The 25,071-nt window shown below is 39.4% G+C and overlaps 1 protein-coding gene and 1 long non-coding RNA gene across 6 annotated transcripts in view; one reads left to right on the top strand and one right to left on the bottom strand.

Annotated features, from left to right (window-relative positions):
• Positions 1–1,724, top strand: part of LOC117198738 (uncharacterized) — a 251,853-nt gene extending 250,129 nt beyond the window's left edge. For both annotated transcript variants that reach the window (XR_007475280.1, XR_004479968.2), the window contains exon 5: positions 1,204–1,724. This is a non-coding gene — a long non-coding RNA (uncharacterized LOC117198738). The remainder of the gene's footprint in view (positions 1–1,203) is intronic.
• Positions 1–25,071, bottom strand: part of NPAS3 (neuronal PAS domain protein 3) — an 867,013-nt gene that overhangs the window by 173,844 nt on the left and 668,098 nt on the right. The window lies entirely within an intron of this gene.

The following is a 25,071-nucleotide window of genomic DNA, read 5'->3' as shown; positions in this document are numbered from 1 at the left end:
AGCAGAATGTTTAAACTGGTACGGCTAATGGCAAAATGGAGACCTATGGGGTTTGGGAGGCTTTCATAGCTTTAGAATGGCTTACCATCCAATAGCAAACATTAGTAAATTCACCCCGTTGCTGTATTTCCGCCTGTACCTTACTATCCAGGTGCAACAGAAACTGGGATAAAAATTATTTTCCACAGTTCCATTCTGGAACTCAAAGGTATTTTAGACTACACATTATGTAAATGTGGGCTCCGCTACAATGAGATACTATCACACCAAGGACCTGGCTGCAGTGGAGATCATTAGTTTGTGATTCAGCTCTAAAGAAACTCCAAACAATGAGGCAAGCGAGGCAGCCCTTTCTATAAAGTTAGGATTCATTTTCAGCTTGTATTGGTCCAGGGACAACTTTATTGTTGCACAGTAGAAGAACCTGGATGCTCGGGGGGATGGCTCGGTGCAGGAACTATTTCAAGCCCTTCTGAAAATGTAAATAAGAGTTCTAAAACATAAAGGCATAATTACCAAAACAGAGAACAGTCTCAGACCACCAGGAATAGCTGGCTTCGCTTATTTTCTTTCCACAAATATTGAACTTACTATTTCCCTTGCCTTACTGTTGAATAAAATCAATTTTCTTAGTAGAGCTGATCTCTGCTTTGTTGGAGGTTAGATGTGAGTTGATATGCATCCTTAGATATACTGTTTGGGAGAAAGCCTTGAATATTTAACCCCACATCACAGCGAGCCCTCCCTTCACCTTCCTGTGGGGCATCTATTGATTCACTATTTGACAATCAGAATTCTCCATAGGTTAATTGACATATTTGGAATTCATGGCAAAGAAAATCTGTGCATTATTTTAAAACTCCTGTCAAATTGTTTGTAGATACGGTTTGATAACAACACCTGTTTTTCCCTCTCTTGGCCAATACAATCCATTGAGAATCCTGGCTTAAAGAATTTCCCTGCAGAATTGTCAAACATATGTATTTGTATTTCATTACTTGGGTAATAGCTGATTTGCCAAGTTCATTTACTACTAGTTGCTTCTCAAACATCTCAGTGGGATAATTAAGGAATACTAAGAACTGAAACTGTACTAAGTTAGGAGGGGGCTGGAGCCATTGCCCAAATCCCAGTCCTGTTTAAACTGCTGTCCAGAATTAAATATTCAATAACTGAAATGCTCTTTTCTTCCTCTACTCTCAGCAACTTATCATCAAGAAGATGGAGCTGCTTCCCAAGTTGTGCAAAAGAGACGGCCCCCCCTCAAATTATCTGCAGAAATCAGATCAAAATCCTGCAGACTTTCAAGTATTTTAACTCAAAATTGGTAACGGTCTAAACGGTGCCTTTTCTCAGTGGCTATACACGTGGGGAGAGAAAAATAGTAGCTCCAGGAGTATGCCTTGGAAGGGAGTAAAGAAAGGCCAGACACAGTTCAAGGTTATAGCTGAACGCAACGGCACTGATGAGAATTTGGACAGGTAATACCCTCTCTTGAGAAATTGTGAATGTGAAGGATCCTGGAGAAGAATGTTGAAGTATGATAGCATTAGAGTTTAAACGCTCTCAAAGAATCTTGCTGGCTCATTGCACAAAGAAAAGAGAGATATTTTAATCATGAGCTATCTATCATCACTTGAATTTGAAGGCCCGTTTTGAAGTCACAAGCTACTGACTCCCATGATGTCAGTTTTTAGGTCTCTTGCCGGAACGAAAAAGGTATGAAAACGGGGGAGGCGGGTAGGGGGCTGGGGGGAGCACAAAGAAGCCAAATGGCCACAGACCCGACAGAGAGAAGATACTGTGTCTGCAACGCTGTCTCCTTTAAATTTTGTTCAAGAAGAAAGAATAATCGAATGGCGAGTTTCTCGGACTCTTCCCTCTGGAGAAAATGGGAATATATGAGAGACGAGAGAGAATGTACTTAAAAATACACTATTGAGGAGTACAAGCCCCATTGCTATCATAAGACAAACACATTTGATTCTTCAGTCCGTAAGTTTTCGAGCTCACATACACGTTATAGGAAAGAATACCCAGGGACCCAAACCAAAATTCTGTTTAAAGTGCAGGCACCAAACTAGGAGACGGCTGAGCTCTCGTGTTAGACAAAGAGTCTAATGTGAAAGGGCACTTCTGATGATGCTGCTGAATTATTTCCCATCTCTCCTGTTCCGACGTGTACTTCTCTTAGACATATAGCTGATAGACTCAAGGGGCCCCTTAATAATTCCTTGGAGGGCTGCACATAGTTTTCTATCCACTTGGCATTGGGTGCTCAGAGTGGAGGTTTTATTGATTTCTCCAAAAGTGAAAAAGTTACCTAACTTAGGACTGACATGATCTCGTTTTACCCTATTTCATTACATGAGAAAATTGTAGTTTTTTTTTTTTTTTTTTTTTTGCTCTCTCAATGCCCAGGAGCCCAGGCTTAAGGAGGGGAAACAGTTCAGACTCTTCAAATAAAATAAAAGTAAGACAGAAGAGCCGAGAGCTTCTCTTGTCACATTTCTACAATTTCCGGCTTTCAAGCCGCCACTTACAAGCCGCTTCTTGACATAATCTTTAGGCTTAAGCATGTGGAACAGTGGACCAACCAGCTTAATAAAAAGACAAAGATGATATGCAACTAATGGACAGGGCATCGCAACTAGGTGTTAACACATCATTCATTGAACTAAATGCTCTTTCAAACTCTGCAGCAGAAACAATTAAAAAGTACTGACGGCAGTCTTAAGTTGCTTCAAATTGTCTGGCACAATTGATCCACAATTATCTCTGTACTCCCCGAAGCCCCCGAATGCTACCTTCTTCATTGACTTTAAATTTCCTTCACAGTTCTCCAACCTGTGTGCTGGCATACTGAATATCTGACAAACTGACTATCCGTTGGAGAAGGCCATTGTGATAATCTTGGAATCCTGAATACCCCATTAAACATCCGAGCTGTATGCCCCTTGAATGCTTATAACCAGCTCTTCATAACAAACAAGAAATCTTGCTGAACATTTAAAGATGAGCGTTAAACTTTAGGACAAAAGAAAGAGATAAGCTGTTTTTCCATTAGTTTCATAACACAACTTGTTAGGGAAATTCTGTGAGACAGAATTTATGGCAAAGAGGCGAATTCTATTTCCAAAGCTTTAACTTTAAACTGACCCATGTCTGGTATGGTCAAGGAATTTTGTTCGCTATTTTTGCATCCTTGGGCCAAGACTCTGATGGCCAATACAAACACTGTTAATGAAACTTCATTTGCATGGCTCTTTGGACCTCTCTTTGTTAAAAAGAAAACTCTTAAGTGGCTGATTTATCAGGATTGCTGTGAAAAGCCTCTGAAATACAACCAGATGTGCTTTGTTTCCAAGGTGTTGTGAAAAGGAATTTGTTTTGGGACACAGGCAGAGATGTGTTCATTAACACTATCTACTACAAATAAATATCTTTCTTTCTAATTTTTTTTTACTTTAATCTCCTCCCTCCCCCCCCCCCCGCTTTGTTGTTGGTGTCTGGTAGAAAATTGTGCACAGTTATGTGAGTGAAAAACCTTGAAGATGGAGAGCATCAGGTGTCTACTGTGAATAACGGTGCTGTTGCCCTCAGAGGGACACAGTATTTGATCCCAACTGAAAAGTCATTTTTAGCTGTCATGTGAAGGTCTGCAGTGGGGTATATGCAGTGGACTCAAGATCACTGATATTAATTTAGTCAGGCAAACAAGACAAGCCACGGATTATCTTTTGATCTAAACTTGTACATTTGATTTTTGTCTCAATTAGGTTCATTCTGATATAGAAATGGTGAAGAATATTTTAGCTGGAACCAACATTGCCAAGGTTCTTGGACTTCACAAAAGTAAAGGCTAAACAGTGATGAGGGTATCAGTGTCATCATGGAATAAGAAAGAAAAACAACTTTTATTTGTGCAGTATGTGAGGAATCTTCATCAGGATCTCATATTTGCTATCTTAGTTCAGCTTTTCTAATAATGCTGTGGAGATCTCTGCATGGATTTCCATGTATCTTTTTAAAAAATGTTTATTAAAATTGCTACTTGATATGATTTTATTTCATACTGTCGAAACTTCTGGCCTCTCTGAATAATAATTCACATGGTCTATCAAATATATATGTGATGATAATAAGTCTATATATATCATACATTCCCTGATTCTTTGATGCTTTGCTTGGGGGAAATGTTAATATTATAGAAGGTGTAGTTTCAGGAAATAAGTACAATACTGTTAACGAACATATTAATATTTAATATTGGAAGCCTCACTCCCACACATAATCTCTCTTCACCTGCTTACTTTTTTTTTCCCTTTGCACTTATTAAGTACCAGATAATCGACTTGTTTGATTGTATTTTCTGTTCACTGTCTATTTCCCTTCACTGGAATAAAAAGTCCATGAAGGCAGGAGGCTTTGATTTATTCACTGGTATAACCTCAGCACCTTGAATGGTGCCTGTCACATAGCAGCTGTTTAACAGATGCTTGTTAACGAACGATTTCACTAGTCATAAAAAAGCATAGTGCAAACACTGAATGCAGTTTTCATTCTATAATTCCTTGATTCTACCTTTCCCAATAAGTTAATGATGGCCATAGTCTATGTTTAATAATCACCCTAGGGAATGTGGCTAAAGGTGTTAAGTATTAATTGCTTCAAACACAGCGGGAGGTATACATCATTGGAGAATGTTTAAGTCTTGTTTAAGATCTTATACAAGAAGCACTGCTTTTCGTATAGTCAACATTTGAGATATTATCATCGGTAAAGGGAAGGCACATTTTGGGAAGTGCAGTGACTACTTCTGGAATTCAATAATCTAACTGCATACAGTTCCCCCTTCAAAAGTAAATTCTACACAGCTATTACTTTCATTAAGATAAATACAGGTTCATATTCATTCTCATTCTCTCTTTCTCCCTCTCTCTCTCTTACTCACACACAAAGGATGGAGGAGAAAGAACGGTCAGAAAGACCCTGACATAAATGTATAAATGCAAAGAGGAAGGAGCTAAAGTCCTGGATTGTAGTTTTAGTTTGCTAGTACCCAGGCAAGTGATCTTGGCCCTTAATTTCTCTTTGAAGATTGTTTTGTCATTGATTAAACATTTAAGATCCTATCCCTCTCTAACAAGTCTGTAAGCCCACAAATGGAAGGTAGGAGAAAAGTGGGAAAAGAAAGTTAACTTGTGTAAGTGATTCTGATAGCCTTTCAATTTTTGATGGATTAAAAAAATCACTAATTCCCATATTGCTTTATCACTTCCCATTCTTTATACCTAGAACATTATTATCATTATTTAGAGACAACAGAGTTCACATCTGGTCCCCCAACTCAGAGCATTGCCTTTGGTGAACAATTCTGTTGCCTATATAATTAATCAGAGGAAATTTCAAAATAGTTGATACCATCAATCTCTTTGCCAGCATATCTGACAGCTTATTTTATCATGCCCTTGGAATGATGCCAGATAGCAAGAACTAGTAACTTCAGGCAAACCTTGTCCTAACACCTGCTTTGTTACCTACCCTGCTGGATACACGTGGTTCACCGGAAACAAGCCAGTATAGAGAATTTCTTTAAGTTACTTCTGTATCTTTAATCAACTCTCCCTAGCTTCTTCGAAGGCATTCATCCCTACTTGTCACAAGTGGACCAGGTAGCAGCTCCCCTACAGTAAAGGAAAGACTTTTCCCTACTGTATTAGAACCTCCTGTAGGTTGGCTACTCTGAAGAGTGGTCTTACCTATCATGTTTATACCTATGGCTTTCTGCTCAGAAATTAAAATAAGCTGGTGATGACTGGGAAAACTTAGGTTGATTTATATATTTTTAATTAGTCAAGACCAACAAGAAGATTATATTATTCCCATTTAAAAATTTAAGTAATCAAAGCAGAGCTAGTGTCAGGGTCACCAATTAGGCCCCTGCTAAGACCAAGATTACAATACAAGAGTTCTTGGTACGTTATGTTTCCAATTATATAAAAGGTTCTCTTGCACTAAGACAGATCCTACACAGTCAAATAGAAAACACACTGGATTGGAAATCAAATAATATGGATTTTACCACGAATTTACTATAACACCACAGGTAGTTATCCCAGTTGTGACTTCATTCATTCAATATTAATTTATGTAATAAACAGATACCCAATCTGTGCACGCATACACGCATGAAAGAGGCAGAAAGTAGTTTCAAGGTGACAAATTGACAAGAGAGTGTATAAACCACATGTACAATGCTGAGAGGATTCAAAGGAATTGATCTTAAGGGGCTCTGCTAGGCTGACTGGTTTTGACATCTGGTCCTTCCATTCAAACTGACGATGACATAATTAACCAAATTATAAGGTTGTTTTGGACTTGTGAAAATACAGCTTCAAACGTTTTTCTGGTCTATCAATTTTCCTATGTTTGAAATAAAATGATGACTACTCTAATTAATAAAATGAAAATAAACTACGTAGTTCTTCTCAAATGCTGTGGAATAGTCTATGCCAGTGATTCTCCTTATGTTCTATGTCAAGGGCCCTTTGAGAATCTTATAAAAGCTAAAAAAACCTCACCTCCAATCATAAAAAAATAGGTAAACACAAAATTTTGTATCCATTTCAGGGATTCAGAAGGTCCCCAAATCCTATCCCTGGATCTCAGGTTAGAAATCTGTGTCCTAAACCAAAAGGCGACACAGCTTCAGGAGAACATCCTCATTTGCTGCGATGATCTTGATTCTAGCTCCACAATCCATTTATTCCACAGATATTACTAAGCATCTAAGATGTGCCCCATGCTGTTCCAGGTGATGCGACATCTCAGAGAACAAAACAGACAAAGTTTCTTGACCTCAGCAGGGCGGAAAACAGACAATAAACAAAAGCAGTAACTAAATTATATGGCATGCCAGTGGGTGGTAAGTACTGTGGAAAAAAATTAAGTTGGGAAGGGGATTGGGGTGCCAGGGAGCACGGAGGAGGAGGTTTGTAATTTTAATTAGGGTAGTCGGGGAAGTCCCCCTGAGCACGTGACATTTAAACAGACTCAAAGGAGATAAAGCCAGGTAGCTATCCTGGAAGAGTATTCCGGGTAGAACAAACACAAGTGCAGGGGTCCTGAGAGGGTGGAGCCCGGTAAGCAGGCAGGAGGGCTGGAATGGAGTGAGAGATGGGGAAATAGTAGGAGAGAAAAATCAGAGAAACAGGTGGTGTGTGGGGAGAGGACAGTGGCAGATCACAAAGGACCTCAAAGGCCTTTTGACAACTTTGAGAAAGTCCTTGGAGAGTCTGAAGCAAAGTAACGTGATCTGATTGATGTTTGAACAGGACCTTGTGGATGATGGGTTGTGAGGCAAGAGATACACGCAGAGATTGGGTCACTGCAGAGATTCAGAGACAGATGACGTCGCTTGGGCAACAGTGGTAGCCGGGAGGGGTGAGAAGTCGTCCTATTTTGGATGTATTTTGAAGGCGCATTCAAATGCTGACGTATTCTATGTGGAGTATAATTAAAAAAAAAAAAAAGTCGAGTATGCCTCCGGGGTTATTTTGGCCTAAGTTGCCACTCACTTCAACTGCAGGAGGAATAGAATGGGAGTTAGCGGGTGGTGGTAATCATAATACAAGCATTCGAAGGTTTGCTGGAAAAATACTGTTCACTATCTACTCTACTTTGTAGGCTGATCTAAATTTCTCCACTTTTATTTATGACCAGTATTTTCAGCAGAAAACTGGGCTTACTATTTTTACTTTTATTTAGTTTACAGTTCAGTGGATCCACCTCTCCCCATAGAGCCTTCCTTGACTGGTCTAGCTGCCTCTGAACTCACAGCCCAATTTGGCCATGTACTTGTTGTTTAGAAAATTGTTCTTTAAGTGTTATATATGTTTTGATGTTTTAGCTTCCTCATTAGAATGTAAGGTCTAAAAATGCAGCATCTGTCTCCAATCCCTCTTTTGCATTTTACCAAATGTACCTAGCACGGTGCTAGGTACCAGGCAAGTAGAATTATTAATACAGTTTTGGCTGATAAAACAAACAAACAAACTCTACACTGTTCTTCCAATACAGCAACTTCCTTTCTTTTCATTTTTGCGCTCAGCTCTGAAAATGGGACCGCTTGAGACATCAAAGCCTTTCACAATTTGACTGAGTTTGTGTAATCGGTGAAAAGATAAACCGCATGCAACACGTTTGCGTCTCAATCCCTTTCCTGAGCTACAATCTGGGTGTAAAGAACTAAGGCCAACACTTGGGTGAACTCAGTGGAATCTGAAATTTTGATTAACGCTACCACCGCATTCATATGATTTGTGTCTTTGAGGGAGGATCAATGCCTAAAGATCTGTCAAACCTGTTCTGTAGAGTTTGAGTGTTTGATCCTTTTAGTGTTTCTTTTTAATTTTCTTACAAGTGAAACATCAGGTTCTTTATCAATTGATTAAATTGGCAGGCAGTCAAGTAAAGAACAAAATCATATATGGTTGCCTGAATGATTAAGGTACTAGTAACTTCATCACGTTGGCACAGCAGAGGGCTATTACAGATTATAGTAAATGTTTCTAGCACTTTTAATAAAATGGCTTTTTTCCCCGAGAGTTCACCTTGCACGTTAGCGGTAAAGAGAGCTTCTTTCTATGTTTCCAATGCATACCAATTCTGGACCTAGTAGACTTTACTTAATCTGTTGTATCCGACTGATGTTTATTCCTACTTTATTGGAAGCCAGTGGTAATCAGGAGAGGCCTGAGGCAGAGAACAGTGGTCTGGAAGATGAGAAGCAAAACACCTGGGGAGAGAGATGGGGTAAAGCAGACAGATTGGCATTTCACATCATTTCTGGCTCAGGCAAGTGGTTACTGGTCATTGTGCCTTCCGCGGTCATTAAAATTTACCTATTTTAAATTCTGACACTGGACCTTTCCAGCTCTTTCTTTTCTCCCTCATTATGGGCTTGGAGCAGGAGTTTATTTCAAAGTACCCTCCATTACAGACCTGGCATTTGCACTGTGTCCTCTTTCTGAGTGACCTTTCCCCTCTCGGAGTCTCGTCATTTCTAAAACTTGAGCACTTCAAGAGGAGAGGATGTGAGTGTCGGAGGAAAGGCGAATGCATTTACTTGTTCCTTTTTCTTCTTTCCTCTGTTTCACCCCTTGGAATTTGCTTATTTTGGTTTTGATAAGGAAAGGGATATTTCTCTAATTTGTGAGTTATCCAGGTCCTTTATTTCTTATTCTTTGACTGCTCTTTGCTCAGTTTTAGGTAACCTGTGACTTGCCACCTCATCTCTTGGAAGAGAAAGATAATTAGGAAAATGCATACTAGCCAATTTCAGAACTTACTAGCTATTTATGTATGAAATTTTATGAAGATGGGGTATTGAGATAAAAAAATTAGATTTCTCTACTGTAAGATTTAAATGGATTTATACTGTGTCTTTTATTATTGTGAATAATCCATTAAAAAATTTACACACAGTAATTCAGGGTATGCGGACTACTATCAACCAGACAGGAAAAGAAATCCTAGACTTGGGACTCAACTTACGTGATCTTACACACTCTGATGTCCCTAGATTTTAGCTGGGAAATACGAGTATTTTTGGACCGTATTTGGATGCCATAATATCATAGCTAACTCTTCCTTCAAGCCCAAACTGAAGTTCTGTTTCCTCCGTGATACTTGTCCCTAATTCAAAGCATCTTTCAAGGTCCATAAATATGACTTTTTTTTTCTTTTTTATAGTTCCATATCCACTTCTACTTTACCTTTACCCCCTGATGTGTTACTTATTTCAACCCCACCATTTCACATAGCTAGACAGTTCTTGAAGGCAGCATCTTGTCTTTAAACACCTTACACATAGGCCATAGTCACTAGTAGAGTTCTAGTTGCCATAATCAGCTAAATGACTAATTTGTAAAAAAAAAATTATATATGTCTTTTGCTAATGGCAAAGCCTTCTCATATCTGATCAGATTTATTAACTTTCTAGCAAGCTAGTTGGATGACACATCACCTCATGTTAGCTTTAGATTGCTCTTAAAAGTAGGAAAAAATTACTCTGTTAACTAAGGTCGCACATGCCAACCATTTTCTGAGCCCACCTTTGTTAGATAGTTGGCTCTCTGAGAAGAATGATTGCCTGTTTATTTATCAGTCAAATTGAAGAAGAATAAATCGATCAGGCCAAACTGTAGGGCTAAATTTGTAGCCCAAGTAAACTTTGGAAAACTCATAGAATAAAACAACTATATGGGGCGTTATAACGGACCAAGTTATGTATATAATAATGTGGACTTTTAAAAATTAATTTTGAAATAAAAGTTAATGAGGAAGATTCTAAGTTTTATTCACATCTCATGTAAAGTCATTTTATTCTAGAAAAATTGTTAACGTTCATCTTCGCCATTTCTTTGAAATCAGTCTTTGTATATTCACATAATGTCCACGTGCACACATATACACAGTGCATATACGTCTATCTTCTTGCTCTCGCAGAAGCACATCCCTATTTTCAAAGAGAGAGTTTATCCTTTTAAGGGTGTGAGAACAGAAGCAAAAGGATGAAGGACCTCTCCAGTTCCATTTTCATAATAGAATTCTGTTGTTCTGGAATGATTTATTTTTGAATGAGGAAAAATGTAAGGAACTTGGAACACAGACAAAAGTACCTTCTCATCAAAGGTTGTCTATCGTTTCATGAATCACATGTGATGGATGAGATTTATGAATCAGAATCTGTGTCAAGAGATTTACAACATACTAAATTAGTTATGACATCTTCTCGTTGGTGCGCATAGACTTTCAACAAAATATCTATATCATCAGCACAGGAGCATGGTTGTCCCAGTTCCTTCATTCCACTGCAGCACATCCAGACCCTGTCACTGCAGTTGATGAATTCTTGAAGGAATGGGCCTCAGATCAATTAAAATAAACACCACAAGCTGATTTATCATATCTTTTCTGAATGCTCTCAGAAAATGTCACAAATCGGATCCATTGACAGAGAAAAGTCAGAGAATCGTGGCAGCCTGTGGGATCACAAGACCTTTTCAAGACCATTATAAATCACCACAGAAAACAAACGGGGCACCACGTGATCAGAGTTCTTCTGACAGCTTTGCCTCGGCAAAGATATATAGGAGATAAACGGATACCTTCGTCTATACCCGATTGCCAGTTTACAAAGTTCCAAGTTGTCAAGCTGTAAAATACACCGGGATCAAGTCCTTCCAAACGATATACCTTTTATGGGTATTCAAGAACGGATTTAAAATAACAGCCCCTTCAGTTCTATTTCATCGTTGCAAGCTATGTAATACCCCTGATGGTGTGTGAGCTTTCCAAAAGAAAGTGCAAGTGTATGTGTGTGTGTGCATGCACACACACATGCACACACACACAGAGCACACACACACGCACACACACACAGAGCAGGCTCCAAAATTTACCTTCATATACATCCTCGTCTGAACTAATGAAACTTTCTTCACTTTCCATTATTAAAAGGAAACTGCTTTATAGCGCTGAAGGGCATCCAATCAAGGTACCCTTTGTTTTTTTCTTAATCATCCCAGCCTTGTCTCATTTCATATAGGTTAAGAGCACATTCAGAGACAAGGAATAACAGGTTAACCTATTCTAGTCTACATCAGGAACAGACAAACACTTCCATTAATGAGTTTCTGCAAATATTCTCAAACCCTATAGGTAGAGGTATTTTGTAAGAGGCCTTGGATTTCAGAGTAAATTTTAATTATAAATTATACCCCATATACTCCTCTATAGGTGGCAAATAAAAACTTACATAAATATTAGAAATCTCATATGATATACGGAGCTGGTTTTCCTGATTCAAAGAAGCCAGAGAGCCTCATTCTCAAAGTAAGACTGAAATCTGAGTCAAAGCAATGGCATCTATAAATTCAAGTTTATTATGAACATCTACTGTTTCCACAGTAAAAAAGAAATTGAGCTTAGTCTTAGAGGTTTCAGATACTACTTGTTTTTCGAAGAGGAAGAAATCCTATGGACTAGAGAAACAATTCCCTGTGCTACACCCACAACTGACAGCATCTCACGGGTTCTCTTTCTACGCCTTTAAGGCCTTCGTCAAATTTCACCATCTCAGGAACATTTCTTCTTCAAAGATGGAAGGTCTGATTTGTTTGATGACTAATCCAAGTTGCACTCACTAGAAAAGTAACCTTGCATTTCTTGGTCCTGCCACTAACCAGTTTCTATGAACCATGGTAAACTAACCAATTTAAATAGTAGGAAGCCATTTCATTACTATCAAATATCTGGGATGGGATTCTAGGATCAGGTTAGAGTAGATATGCTGGAACATGTATAGAACAAGATTTGACACTTCTCTTTCAGGATGGTTTAAAGAGACAATTCATTGTTGAAACTGTTCAATTATTTTGTAGTTGATCCAAGGATTTAGTTTGTTCCACAAACATTTGTTGATACACCTGTGCGTCTCAGGCACTGGGCTTAGACCCCAGAGTTACCTTGCTCAACAGCTATCACTCAGTAACGTTTTGCAGTTACTAATGGGGAGACAGAAATGTCACCCCTTTTTTCTTTAACTGCTCAGTAATATTAAGTGTATTTCTCGGGAAGTTAAATGGCAAAGGCTCTCAGAGACCCTTTTTTGCCATTTAAGGTATCAAAGAATGGTCTTCCTTTAAAGCAATAGTCAACAGGGAAGAAAAGATACTGTAAAAATCACTCTTAGCAGGATGTCTAATTTGATAGCCCTTTATCTCAATAATTACATACACTTTAGGTTAGTGCAACATGAATTTCCACCCATTCCTTCACAGCAAATATTAGGGTCATCGATGGTTACTCTGAAATATCTATTAAATTTGAAAAAGAACAGGAGAGGCACATTACTTCTGAAGGGTGCAAAGCAATGGTGCCATGTGCAAAGCAGGAGAGATACAACAAAGATTACACGTGGCAGAAATTGTACAGATCTTAATGTCAGCCAATACTTTAAGCTGTGGGCAGCATCTCTGTGGGAAGGTGGGTGTGGTTTTTTGTTTGTTTGTTTGTTTCGTTTTTAACTGAATTTCTTCCCATCTGGAATTCTCTCTCCTGAGGAGGAAGCCACAAGTCCATTCCATGGCCTTCAATTGCTCTTGTACCTTGCCAATCTCAAAATACCAACTAAAAATAAATACTTTGCTATGAGTCAGTAAATGTAATACATTAATAAAGCTCGAGTGTTTGGCTCTTTTCCAGACTTGAGAACTTGATCACACTGGCTGCGATGGAAGCTTTGATTTTTTTTGTTTAGTGTAAAGGAAAATTACCCTATACAGTTTTTAATTCCCCAAGGCTACCCTAAAAGCCTTCCTCAAACTTCTAAGGTGCCTGGACTAGTATTTGAGCTTAGAAAAGCTGTTGGCAAATCCCAGTGAAATTTTTTGACAGATTCATCTTTTAGCCTTTGGGAAAGTGAAGGTGCTGCAGGCAAGATATTTGATTAATGCCATGAAAAATAGTGTTGCTGGCACAGCTGGTACGTTGGGAGAAAAATTCATCACTAACTCTAAAACTGCCATGTAATTTTCTCCTCAGTTCTTTTCCTCACTTGACAGAAGATTTGCACAGGACAAACTAGGCTGACAGAGGACAAGTCAGCCAGATGTTGAGGTATCTCTAAACATGACAGATCACTATGTTTTAGCTCAGATTAATTCGCTTATTAAAGGTAGACCTAAATCACTGGTTGTTGTCAAATCAGTTGTCACCACCAGCAAATCATGTCACATTTCTGAACAAAAATGTTTCCAGTTTTAAAGAGTTGCTCTAACCTCAGCCCCTCTCTGCTGAGAGTGAGATTCCAACAAAAAGCACAGGACCTTCCTTCTCACCAAGGCAAGCATTTCAAAATGTGCATTTCTAGCTCAGCAGCTAGTCAACCACTTGCTTTGTGTGAGGCTAGGAGGAACAGGGAAAGTGTGATTTCAAAGTCTGACAACTGCCAAGCTCGAATGGCTCTGGATTTGTGATCTCACCTTCTCCCCTCATCCCTTGTCCTTAGCCTTTCCATAGTGCTCTACTGGGTGTTACCACGCTCCTGACATCAGCCAGTGGCCAAAGGTAAACACAAATTCATTCACTAATAAAGAAAATGTCAAGAACAGCTTTCGGAGTCAGCAGGTAGTATAGCTGTTCCATAAATTCATCCAAAGCATCTTATCCTGTAAGGGCTGGGTGGCCTCGACCAAAGGCATTGATTCTTTACAGCTCAGCTCGCCACAGATCACATGTCCACCTTATGAAGTCAGGACCACCACTGGCCCCAGAGCTGGCAGGCTTAAGCAAAGCGTCAAGGAGTAAATAAACCACGGAAAACAGCTAATCTCTCCATCCCAGGAGGGTGAATTAAGGCATGGGAAAAGCTGGCACAAAGAGCAATGGAAAAATTGACGGCAACCCTGTTTGCACTGTGGTTGCCTTGTGAAGGGAGAATGGCCATTCTTTGGAGCTCATGGAGAACTGGTGCTCTCGAAAGCAAAATTCCCTTTAAGAGCGCAATAAATCAAAGGAAAGGACCACCATAAAAAGCAATATTTCTGCCTCTCATGTTTTTCTTCTTTCTCTTAAAGACCACAGTTTAGTAAATCAAGGTAGGTGTATATAGAGTAGACACTGACTTTACAGAAAGAATGGGATGGTTATGGGGATACTCAGCAAGGACCCTGGATTCTTCTCATTTTGTTGGCTCCAGATCTAAATACGGCACTAGGTCCCCCAGCTAATAAGGAAGTTGATTTGTGCTACTTTTTGACTTTATTCAAAACCTATAGCAAAAGGGCATATGCAATGGAAAGGTAAGTAATCGATTAATAAAATTAAACCAGAATTAAAATGGAAATCATCTCCTTTGGCCCATATTTCTGTTCATGGTACCTGCACTTTCCAGGTCAGAGGCACCAGAATTGACACTTGAGGTGAGCTTTGAGTTCTCTCTCTCTCTCATATCAAATCAGTGCCCAAGTCCTCAATTCCTCCTTCTTAATGCCTTTCCAAGCCCACTGATCTAGCTCCAGTCCTGACCTTCTACTCCTAAAACATGACTGTAACAGCTCTTTAACCTTCCTGCCTCCCATCTCTCTCCTCTAATCCATCGTGTGCACCACAGGCAAATTGAACTTCTCTTAGTATTCCTAAGTTTATGCCATTCCCTGCCTTAAAAACAGGCACTGACTTTCTGTTGTCAATCGGATAAAGTATCAACTCCCTAGCCTATAATTGCTAGTGCTCTTAAATCAAGTCCCAATATATACTGCCTTTTTTTTTTTTTTTTTTTTTTTGCGGTACGCGGGCCTCTCACTGTTGTGGCCTCTCCCGTTGCGGAGCAACAGGTTCCGGACGCGCAGGTTCAGCGGCCATGGCTCACGGGCCCAGCCGCTCCGCGGCATGTGGGATCTTCCCGGACCGGGGCACGAACCCGTGTCCCCTGCATCGGCAGGCGGACTCTCAACCACTGCGCCACCAGGGAAGCCCTATACTGCTTTTTGCCCAGCACAAACGTAACTGCTGGGCTGCAGTCAATTATTTATTGCCCTTTGTCATCTTGGTACCCACTTCATCGAATGTTCCCTTCAGCTGGAATGGCTCTTTATCAGCTCTAGTCATTGAACTCCTACCCATCCCTCAAGACCAGTCTTAGTGGACCCTCTTCTGTGAATGCTTCATTGTATCCCCATCTCCTCTCAACTTTCATGGTTCGTTTTTTCCCTACAATTCTCATGTTGTGTCTCACTTTCTGCTTTGCACTGTAATCGTTTTTGGAATGTACTGAAGAGTCAATTCTTTGGGAATCTGGATCAAAAAATATTCCCCTTCATAGTCTTGTAATTTTTAACCAAATAGGTACTCAAAATACGTTTTGAGTGACTGAGTTTGAAAAAGATTCAGTTATTTTAAATAACTTAAATTCTAAAAGTCTCTGTTCTTTAAATTGAAATTTGGGATTTGAGGGCTGAATAACCAGATAATGGCTTGAATTCTTTAATTTGTTTTTGTTCTAACCTTCAAATAGGTAACAGTGCTTTAAACTACTGAGATCCATAACCCCAGGTGACTAAGAATATGGCTCTTGAACCAGGCAGTATTCCTGCTTGAAATGCAAGTGTGGACGCAAGGCCTGCAGTGGCCTGACCTCTCAATCCTGCCATCCTTACCACCTTCACCTCTCCAGGGCTCTGGTCTTTCTTCTTTCCATGTTGCCACTCAGGAGACCAACAGGAAATTTAGGGCAGTACTGAGGATGTTAATCTCTACCCACCGATATACAACACAAACATAACTATCTGTGGGAAGCTCCGTGTAGCTTTATCATGACTATTTAGCAATTAATTACTTCTACAAATATTTTGGGTCCCCTATAAGGTGTCGGGAACTATAACCCAGTAAGAGACTTAACTCAGAGATGCTCAACAATTGCCCTTCAGCCAGATCCTGAGAAGTTTCTATTGGTCGAAGAAGCTCTCAATGACATGCAGGAAATAAACTATATTTTTTTACATGGCTACAAATTCAGTGGAGAAATGTCTCTTTTATAAACTTCGGTCTTCCAGGATTTTTTTCTGATTTTTAGAGCTTAGCATACTTTAGTTTCATGGACCCCATGAAAGCATCACAAATCATGAGACAGATCCTACTAGGTGATAACTATTATGAGAGAGAGAGAGCATGTTTCTGGCCTTAAGGAATTTACAATCTGACAGGTAGAGGTGATAAGACAAGCACACATGTAATTACCATATAAAAAATAACAAAAGCGCCATCATAAAAATACATACATAGCAACACGGAGGTTCCAAAGAGACTTGCAAGCCTTGAGGTCAAAGAAGGCCTCATAAAGTAGATAGACTGAATTGGAACTTGAAGGACAGATAGAGTTTTTGACAAAGAGGTAAATCATGAATTCTGGCTCTGGGGGTTAGAAAGCCTTCATGGAAGCAGGTGTAAAAGGATGAGTAGCATTCACCTGATGGATAAAAGGGAGAAGGATGGCCCGGGCAGACCTGGCCAAAGTCGTGGATGCCTGGCGCACTCCACGGACCGCACAAACGTGATGGGGCTGGAACACAGGAATGGGGGGAAGTGGAGAGTCAGGAGGAAGTGTTGAAACAGGAGCAGAATGCGGTACCAACAAAAAAGCAGTGGAGAATTTTTCAGGTGTGGTTAGATGACAGCAAATTGTCCAGTCTGCTAAGCGCATAGAGCCCACATTATGGGACTCATGGCTGTGAGGTTGGAAAGGAGACAAGGAGGAACACTGAACAAACCCATTTCTCAGGACCTCAATCTTCTTGGCAACCAAGGAGAGAGAAGGTTCCCTTTTGATCCCAGTACATCATTGCTCTTACGTCCTCTGTTTCCTATGTCAGACCCAGTTCCAGAGTTTCTACATGGTCTCAGGGTGACCTTTCCTCTGACATGCAGGATTTGTAGGGCCAGGAGCATGTGCTCTGGAGTCAGCCTGTCTGATTGGGTCCCTGTTCTCCCACTTACAGTGGTGAGAATCTGGGCCAGCTGCTCAATCTCTCTGTCTTGTATTGGAGCCATATGTAACCCCCCACTGACTGAAACACAGTAGTCACTCATTAAAATATATGTGGAATTAAAATTTCAAAGACCTCACATTGCTGCCATATCTCTACCAAGAATTATAAAATGCAAAACAAATAAAAAACAGGAAGCTCTTCGAGTTTTTGTAGGTTGATGGGATTTTCATACCCCTTGCTTTTCTTCCAAGTAATTAAAAGGAAAAAGAAAGGAGGGGGGAAATTAAGAAATCCCAACACTTCTTTTTTCAGTGATTCTACCTTGTTAAAAATTGTGAGTGAAAGAAGGCTCCTATTTCTCATTTTAGGACATAGAATATGTGAATAAAACTTAGAGTTTTATTTTAAAATTAATTCCAAAGTAAACATTATTATAGACATAACTTGGTCAGTTATAATGCCCCAAATACGAATTTTGTTCTATGAGTTTTCTTCAGTTTACTTGGGCTACAAATTTATTCCTGGAGGTTGGTTATTGATTTCTTCTATTTCAACGTTACTGATAAATAAACATATTTGTATGGGATAAACAGGAGCAGAAGAATCCAAATCATCTACTTTTTTTGGGGGGGGAGGCGCGGTAGAATTTCATCTAATTTTGGCAGATACGTGTTTTTACTCTAAATTGCATTTTCTAAAACGGAAACATTGTCTTTCAATAAGATACCACCCTTAAAAAGCCCTCCACACCCCACACTCTGAATCCACAAATGGCAAACAAAGATTTAAAAAATAAGTGTATTTATTTTTCAGCAGTATTATCTTTTAAAGTCAGATGAACTAAAATCCCTCTAAGGGAGAATTTCATCAATTAAAAAAAGTGACGTAAGTGCTTTGTAACTTTGCCACAGAACATCTGTTTGGACGTGGATGTAATTGGAGAGGTGAAAACGGTATCTGCGCCAGCGGGAGGGTAGAAAAGACAACAGGTTTCGGGGAGTGGGGAAGGCAGAATGTGGGCGGTGATGAAGAAGAGGCTCAGCTGGATGTGTTGAGCCAGTTTGAGCACAAGTGTGAGTAGAGAGAGCGCGCGGCTGAACAGTGGGGCATGACTGATTCAACAAGAGGTGATTTTTTTTTTTTCTTTTCATTCTCCCGGCAGGAGCTTTCTGACCAGTCTCCACTGTCTCTCCCCGCCAGCCTCCTGGGTTTCCAGAGCTAGCGGACACATGGCAAGAGGGGGGCAGTGTCCTGGTACACAGTGCTGTGCATGCAGGTCCCCCTGGGTCCCACATGGCACCTGGGGCAGATTCTAGCAGCTCCATCAAGAGACATCCAGTCACTTCCCCAAGAGGCTGCAGGACCAGGCTGCCCACTTTCACATTTCAGTCAGAATAATTCAATTAATTTCACTCGACAATTCAAAATTAATTTTTTAAAGAGATGATTTCATTTATTTTTAATTGATTTCCCCTCATAAAGCTTTTTAAAAAATAGATTACGTTAAGCTAAATGAACTCATTTAAATGAATTTTCACAAAAGTAAAATAATCATCTCGTTTATCATTTTAAAAAAGCAATACAATGTGACCAATTTTACTTGAAGACTGAAACATTAATGAAGATGCAAGTTTTACAAGAAAAAAAAATTGACCTTATTCATCTTGATCAGAGATTTGTTTTCTCAGACCACCACTTCTAGCTCACAGTGATGACTGGACAAAAAGGTACTCAAGGAAAGTGAGTCATGCTGTTAGTAAATACCTGGGACCTCCTTGGGGCAGTAAGAGTTAGAGCTAGCATTCCTCAGGGTCTAGAAGTTCTGGAGGTAGGACTGTGCTTCTGGTTCTACATTTAATTCCTCCAGTCTAAGACTCCTCCAAAGTAGGCATCTTGTCTCGCCTCCTTCCCTTGACAGGGTCTCTCCTTGTGTAACATGCAACATTCAGGTGCTGTCAGGTGTTTAGTGGCAAAAAACAAAAGCAAAACCTGCGACCATAGAGTGATCTGTTTGGCTCATAGGGTCCCTAGAATCAAATAACAACCACTCCACTTTTTCTAGTATTGCTCTATACTGCCGCTGGTAATTTGCAAAACATTTTCACATGTGCTATTTCATAATGATTCGGTTTTGTACGACAACCCTGGTGTTGCAGGGCAGCCATAGCTCTGTGTCTTTAGGGAGCTCTATTGGCTTCTTTTGACTAGAAGGATACCATTTAATCATATGCAGTAATGACTTAGGAAGTGTCCAGGGTGTGATGGGAGGAGGCAAGCATCAACACGCATGAACTGAGCATCGTTCCCCCATGTGAAAGGTTCTCTGCACACATCTTACTCCTGGTTTTGAGAGCACACAGGGTGAAGATAAAAAGAGTGATGGTCTACTGGAAGAAAACAGTAAGCTGCTCCTGTAGTCTGTTGCTTTGAATCCTTGGGTAAAACCTTTACAAAAATCCCTGATCTAAACTATCTCTAAAATGCAGCATTTCCCCCAACCACCCTTCTTAGTTCCTTGCTAATGAATGGACCGATATTTGGAGAAAATGTTACCCAGCTTCAGAGTCACTAACCCTAGTAATCAAATGAAGTTAAGCTTGATACTATGTTTAGGATAGAAACATGCCTGCAAGTTAGGTCTCATTTTTCAGCAAGGTGTTGTACGATTATGGAGATAGGAAATGAAATTCCTCTCTAGCCACATTGCTCTTGTGACCTTTACTTCATAGCAATCGACATGAATAATCAACAGTTTCATTTTAAAACTTCTTTTTCAGTATTAGTGAGAGACTTGTAAATTACTTAAGGACAGAATCATGTACTTTTTTATTTTTGTTTTTGCCATGCAAGAGCACCTCTAACTGTGGGCCTTGGCCAGAAATAACCCTGTTTTCCCTAAAAAAGGAGAGAAAAAATGTGCTTTGTGAGCTTGTAAGAGGTATTTTGCCAGTGACACTTGGGAACAAGGCTGAATTGATGAGGAGGAATATCATGAAAGTTCATCTTCCAGGCAAGGCAAATGGAATTATGTAGTCACTGTATACCACACAAAAAAAGCATAGTTAACTTTCCAAGCAGATATATGCAGTTCTGGGAAGATAAACCTGGGGTTGGCAGATAGATGTAGTTTAAGATACCATTTTCCTTTTCATTAATAAATTTATATTGTTCAGCTTAGAGAGTCTTTGAACTCATTTATTCCTCTTCCTGTGTTCTCAGACTTACTTGAAACATTGGTTTGAGAAGGACCATTATGAACTGTCGCTAAAATAGGAAATGAAAAGCAAATAGCTGTCACTAACTTGGTAGTCAGAAAATGATTTAAAAGATTAGACAGTAACTCTTCTGTTGAACTGAGGTCTCTATACATTTTTTCTCTAGGTAGCATTACATTTGGTTAAGGAAATACAGACTTAAACAAACAAACGAACAAATCAAAACCCCGGCTCCTACCCATGTTTCCCCACCCAGCATTAGGACATCCAGGGGACGATGCTTACAAGCTCCTGATTGGGCCAGAGTCAGAGACTCAGCCCTGCAGAATGGGAGGAACAGTGTGTAATGAGGCATCAGTGCCCAGTGAAGAAAGAGGAAAGATGAAAAAGAATAAGAATTAGCCCCTGGTGCTGCAGAACTCAGGAGACCCCACAAAGGCTAATTTCAAATGGCTGGAGCTCTTACATCTTAGGGATGAACTTGCTTCTTGATGCACTCCTAGTTCCCATTAATGTTAATGCTGCCAAGCCCACCGAGAAGAGGATAGGGCTCCTTAGTTTGCTTTCATCAAATTCATTTTTTTTTTTTTTTTGGTGGGGGAAAATATCTAGTTACCTTTATGAATTAAGACAGGAACCTATGATGATGCACAAACACACTGGGTTGAAAATGATAAAGAGAATAATCCGCGAGCCATAAATCTTATCCAAAGCACACAGAGGAGATGGCAGCTCATGGAAAGCAGTAGCAAAGCTCGTCAGTCAAACTCTATCCCATGGTCTTCCATAGGGATGAATTCTGAAAATCAGAGTCATATTTCGTTTTTGATACCACTCATGCAACCTCCCCTCTCCCCCCAAAAACCATGCATGTCAAAAAACGATTAATGTCTCTCTGGTAAATACTGGGTTAATACTATTAGTATTTTTTTTACAAAAAGGAAAACTGGGACAGAAAAAACTTTTCTTTTAATTATTAGAATAATTCAATGAGAAATAGAAGAGGATTAGCTTCCAGGCAGGGAAAGTGTGGTGGTGACATGAAATTGAACAGATGTAAGTTTCCAGGAGATGGACACTGCAAAGACGAACAACATTTCTAGAACATTCTTACTGTCGTCTCAGGAGAGACTTGATTGATTCAGGGTGGACCCTGTGGGGTGATATGGGTGTGGGTCTTGAGGACATTGTGTTTAATTCCATATGTGCTGTATGTTGGGGTGATTCTAGTTGAGATCTTTGTGACATGGACGACTGAGTATAGGCATGCAGTGGAAACGAATAAGGGGATGGGACATCTGTAGCAGAATCATTACCCTTTCAAATAGTCCTCTAAGCTGGGCTCTCATCAGCGGGCCCCCCTAAAGCTTATTCTGAACACAGGTGGGAACTCAGTCTCATTACACTGGTCGGCACTATTCCTTATAGCTCTGAATTGAGGAGCATGTTTTTTCAGTGATAGCTCTCACTCTCCTAGCGTAACTCCTCATTCTAGAGTCAGAAGCTGTCCATCCTTCATTCACTATATTTTTTATAAATAATGAAATCTAAAAGCCATAGGGACAAGTAACCACATTTGAGCATTTCAAGTCTGCGTTTCAGAAACTTGTCTCCACATCTGCACACTCTTATTTTTTTTTTTTGCGTTACGCGGGCCTCTCACCACTGTGGCCTCTCCCGCTGCGGAGCACAGGCTCCGGACGCGCAGGCTCAGCGGCCATGGCTCATGGGCCCAGCCGCTCCGTGGCATGTGGGATCCTCCCAGACCGGGGCACGAACCCATGTCCCCTGCCTCGGCAGGCAGACTCTCAACCACTGCGCCACCCGGGAAGCCCCTGCACACTCTTTTAAAACTGCTATCTTATTTCTCTTTTTCAATATTTTAAAACTTGATATTGCCTAATACTGGAATGAATAAACACACACACACACACACACACACACACACACACACACACTTATATAAAATCATGCAAAGTTCTACCTAAGTGAATGAGAGAGAAAGAACTACAAGTCTAGATAGTAGAGCACAGTCAAATGACCAGTATATAAAGTGAACCTGATAGTTAGACCTTCTAAAAATGTTAGAAAGAGCCTGTTCTATACCTAGAGAATGTTATATAAAATGTTCAACTGTCCACATTTCTTGAGTTGTATCTAAATGATCAGTGAGTTAACCATTAAATGTTCCTAACAATCTTATTAGGGGGATAACTGACAGACAATAAACTGCATATTTAAAGTAGCCAACTTGCCTAACACTATACACAAAAATAAACTCAACATGGATCAAAGAACTAAATGTAAGGCCAGACATTATAAAACTCTTAAGAGGAAAACATAGGTAGAACACTCTTTGACATAAATCACAGCAATATCTTTTTTGATCCACCTCCTAGAGTAATGAAAATGAAAACAAAAATAAACAAATGGGACCTAATTAAACTTCAAAGATTCTGCACAGCAAAGGAAACCATAAACAAAACAAAAAGACATCTCACAGAATGGGAGAAAATATTTGCAAATGAAGCAACTGACAAGGGATTAATCTCCAAAATATATAAATAGCTCATGCAGCTCTATATCAAAAAAACAAACAACCCAATCCAAAAATGGGCAGAAGACCTAAATAGATATTTCTCCAAAGAAGACATACCGATGGCCAAAAAGCACATGAAAAGATGCTCAACATCACTAATTATCAGAGAAATGCAAATCAAAACTACCATGAGGTATCACCTCATACAGGTCAGAATGGCCATCATCAAAAAGTCTACAAATAATAAATGAGGGACAGGGTGTGGATAAAAGGGAACCCTCCTACACTGTTGGTGGGAATGTAAATTGGTACAGCCACTATGGAGAACAGTATGGAGGTTCCTTGAAAAACTAAAATAGAACTACCATATAATCCACCAATCCCACTCCTAGGTGTATATCCAGAGAAAACCATAATTCAAAAAGATACATGCACCCCAATGTTCATTGCAGCACTATTTACAATAGCCAAAACATGGAAGCAACTCAAATGGCCATTGACAGAGGAATGGATAAAGAAGATGTGGGGTGTGTGTGTGTGTGTGTGTGTGTGTATACACACACACACACACACACACACACACACACACATATATACGTATATATATATACGTATATATGTATATATATATAATGGAATATTACTCAGCCATAAAAAAGAATGAAATAATGTCATTTGCAGCAACATGGATGGACCTAGAGATTATCATACTAAGCGAAGTCAGACAGAGAAAGACAAATATCATACGATATCACTCCTATGTGGATTCTAATTTAAAGAAATGATACAAATGAACTTATTTACAAAACAGAAACAGATTTACAGATACTGAAAACAAACTTATGGTTACCAAATGGGAAACATGATGGGGAGGGATAAATCAGGAGTTTGGGATTAATATACACACACTACTATATATAAGATAGATAACCAACAAGGATCTACTGTATAGCACAGGGAACTTTACTCAAAATTTTGTGATAACCTATATGAGAAAATAATCTGAAAATGAATGAATATATGTATATGTATAACTAAATCACTTTGCTGTACACCTGAAACTAACACAACATTGTAAATCAACTATACGCCAATAAAATAAAAAAAACCCTAGAAATACAGGATGTTTATCATACATATATGTACCATATCATATATGTATATTGCCAACACTAGCAGACACTGATAAATATCTTTTGATGATGATAAAGTGTCATTAATTTAAACCATTGTGTTTTCATGTCTATTTTATATTGGACAAAATTATCAATACAGGGATATGAAAATTGGCACCCATTGTATTAAACATCCTAATGCAAAAAAAAAAAAAAAGTAGCCAACGTGACAAGTTTGACATATGTATACACCTGTGAAACCTGCACACTGCAAATAATAAACCAATATATCCATCACCCCCAAAGTCTCCTCAGGCCCTTTGGTCACATATCCCTTTCACCTCTCCTCAACCACTGACTTTCATCCCCGGGAAACTACTGATCTTTCTGTCACTACATGCTAATTTGCGTGTCCTAGAATTTTGTATAAAAGGAAACATAATTAATATATACTAATTTTTCTCTGGCTTATTTTACCTAGCATAATTATTCTGAGATTCATTCATGTTGTAATGTGTATCAAAAGTTTATCCCTTTCTATTGCTTTGTAGTAGTATCCTATTTTATGGATATCATATTCACCTGGTGATGGACATTTGGACTGTTTCAGTTTTTGGTGATTACAAATAAAGCTTCTATGAACATTC

Source organism: Orcinus orca, chromosome 2 (assembly GCF_937001465.1).
Source record: "Orcinus orca chromosome 2, mOrcOrc1.1, whole genome shotgun sequence".
Lineage (NCBI taxonomy): Eukaryota > Metazoa > Chordata > Mammalia > Artiodactyla > Delphinidae > Orcinus > Orcinus orca.
Note: the sequence above shows the minus strand (reverse complement) of the source record. Positions and strands in the feature narration are given on the sequence as shown.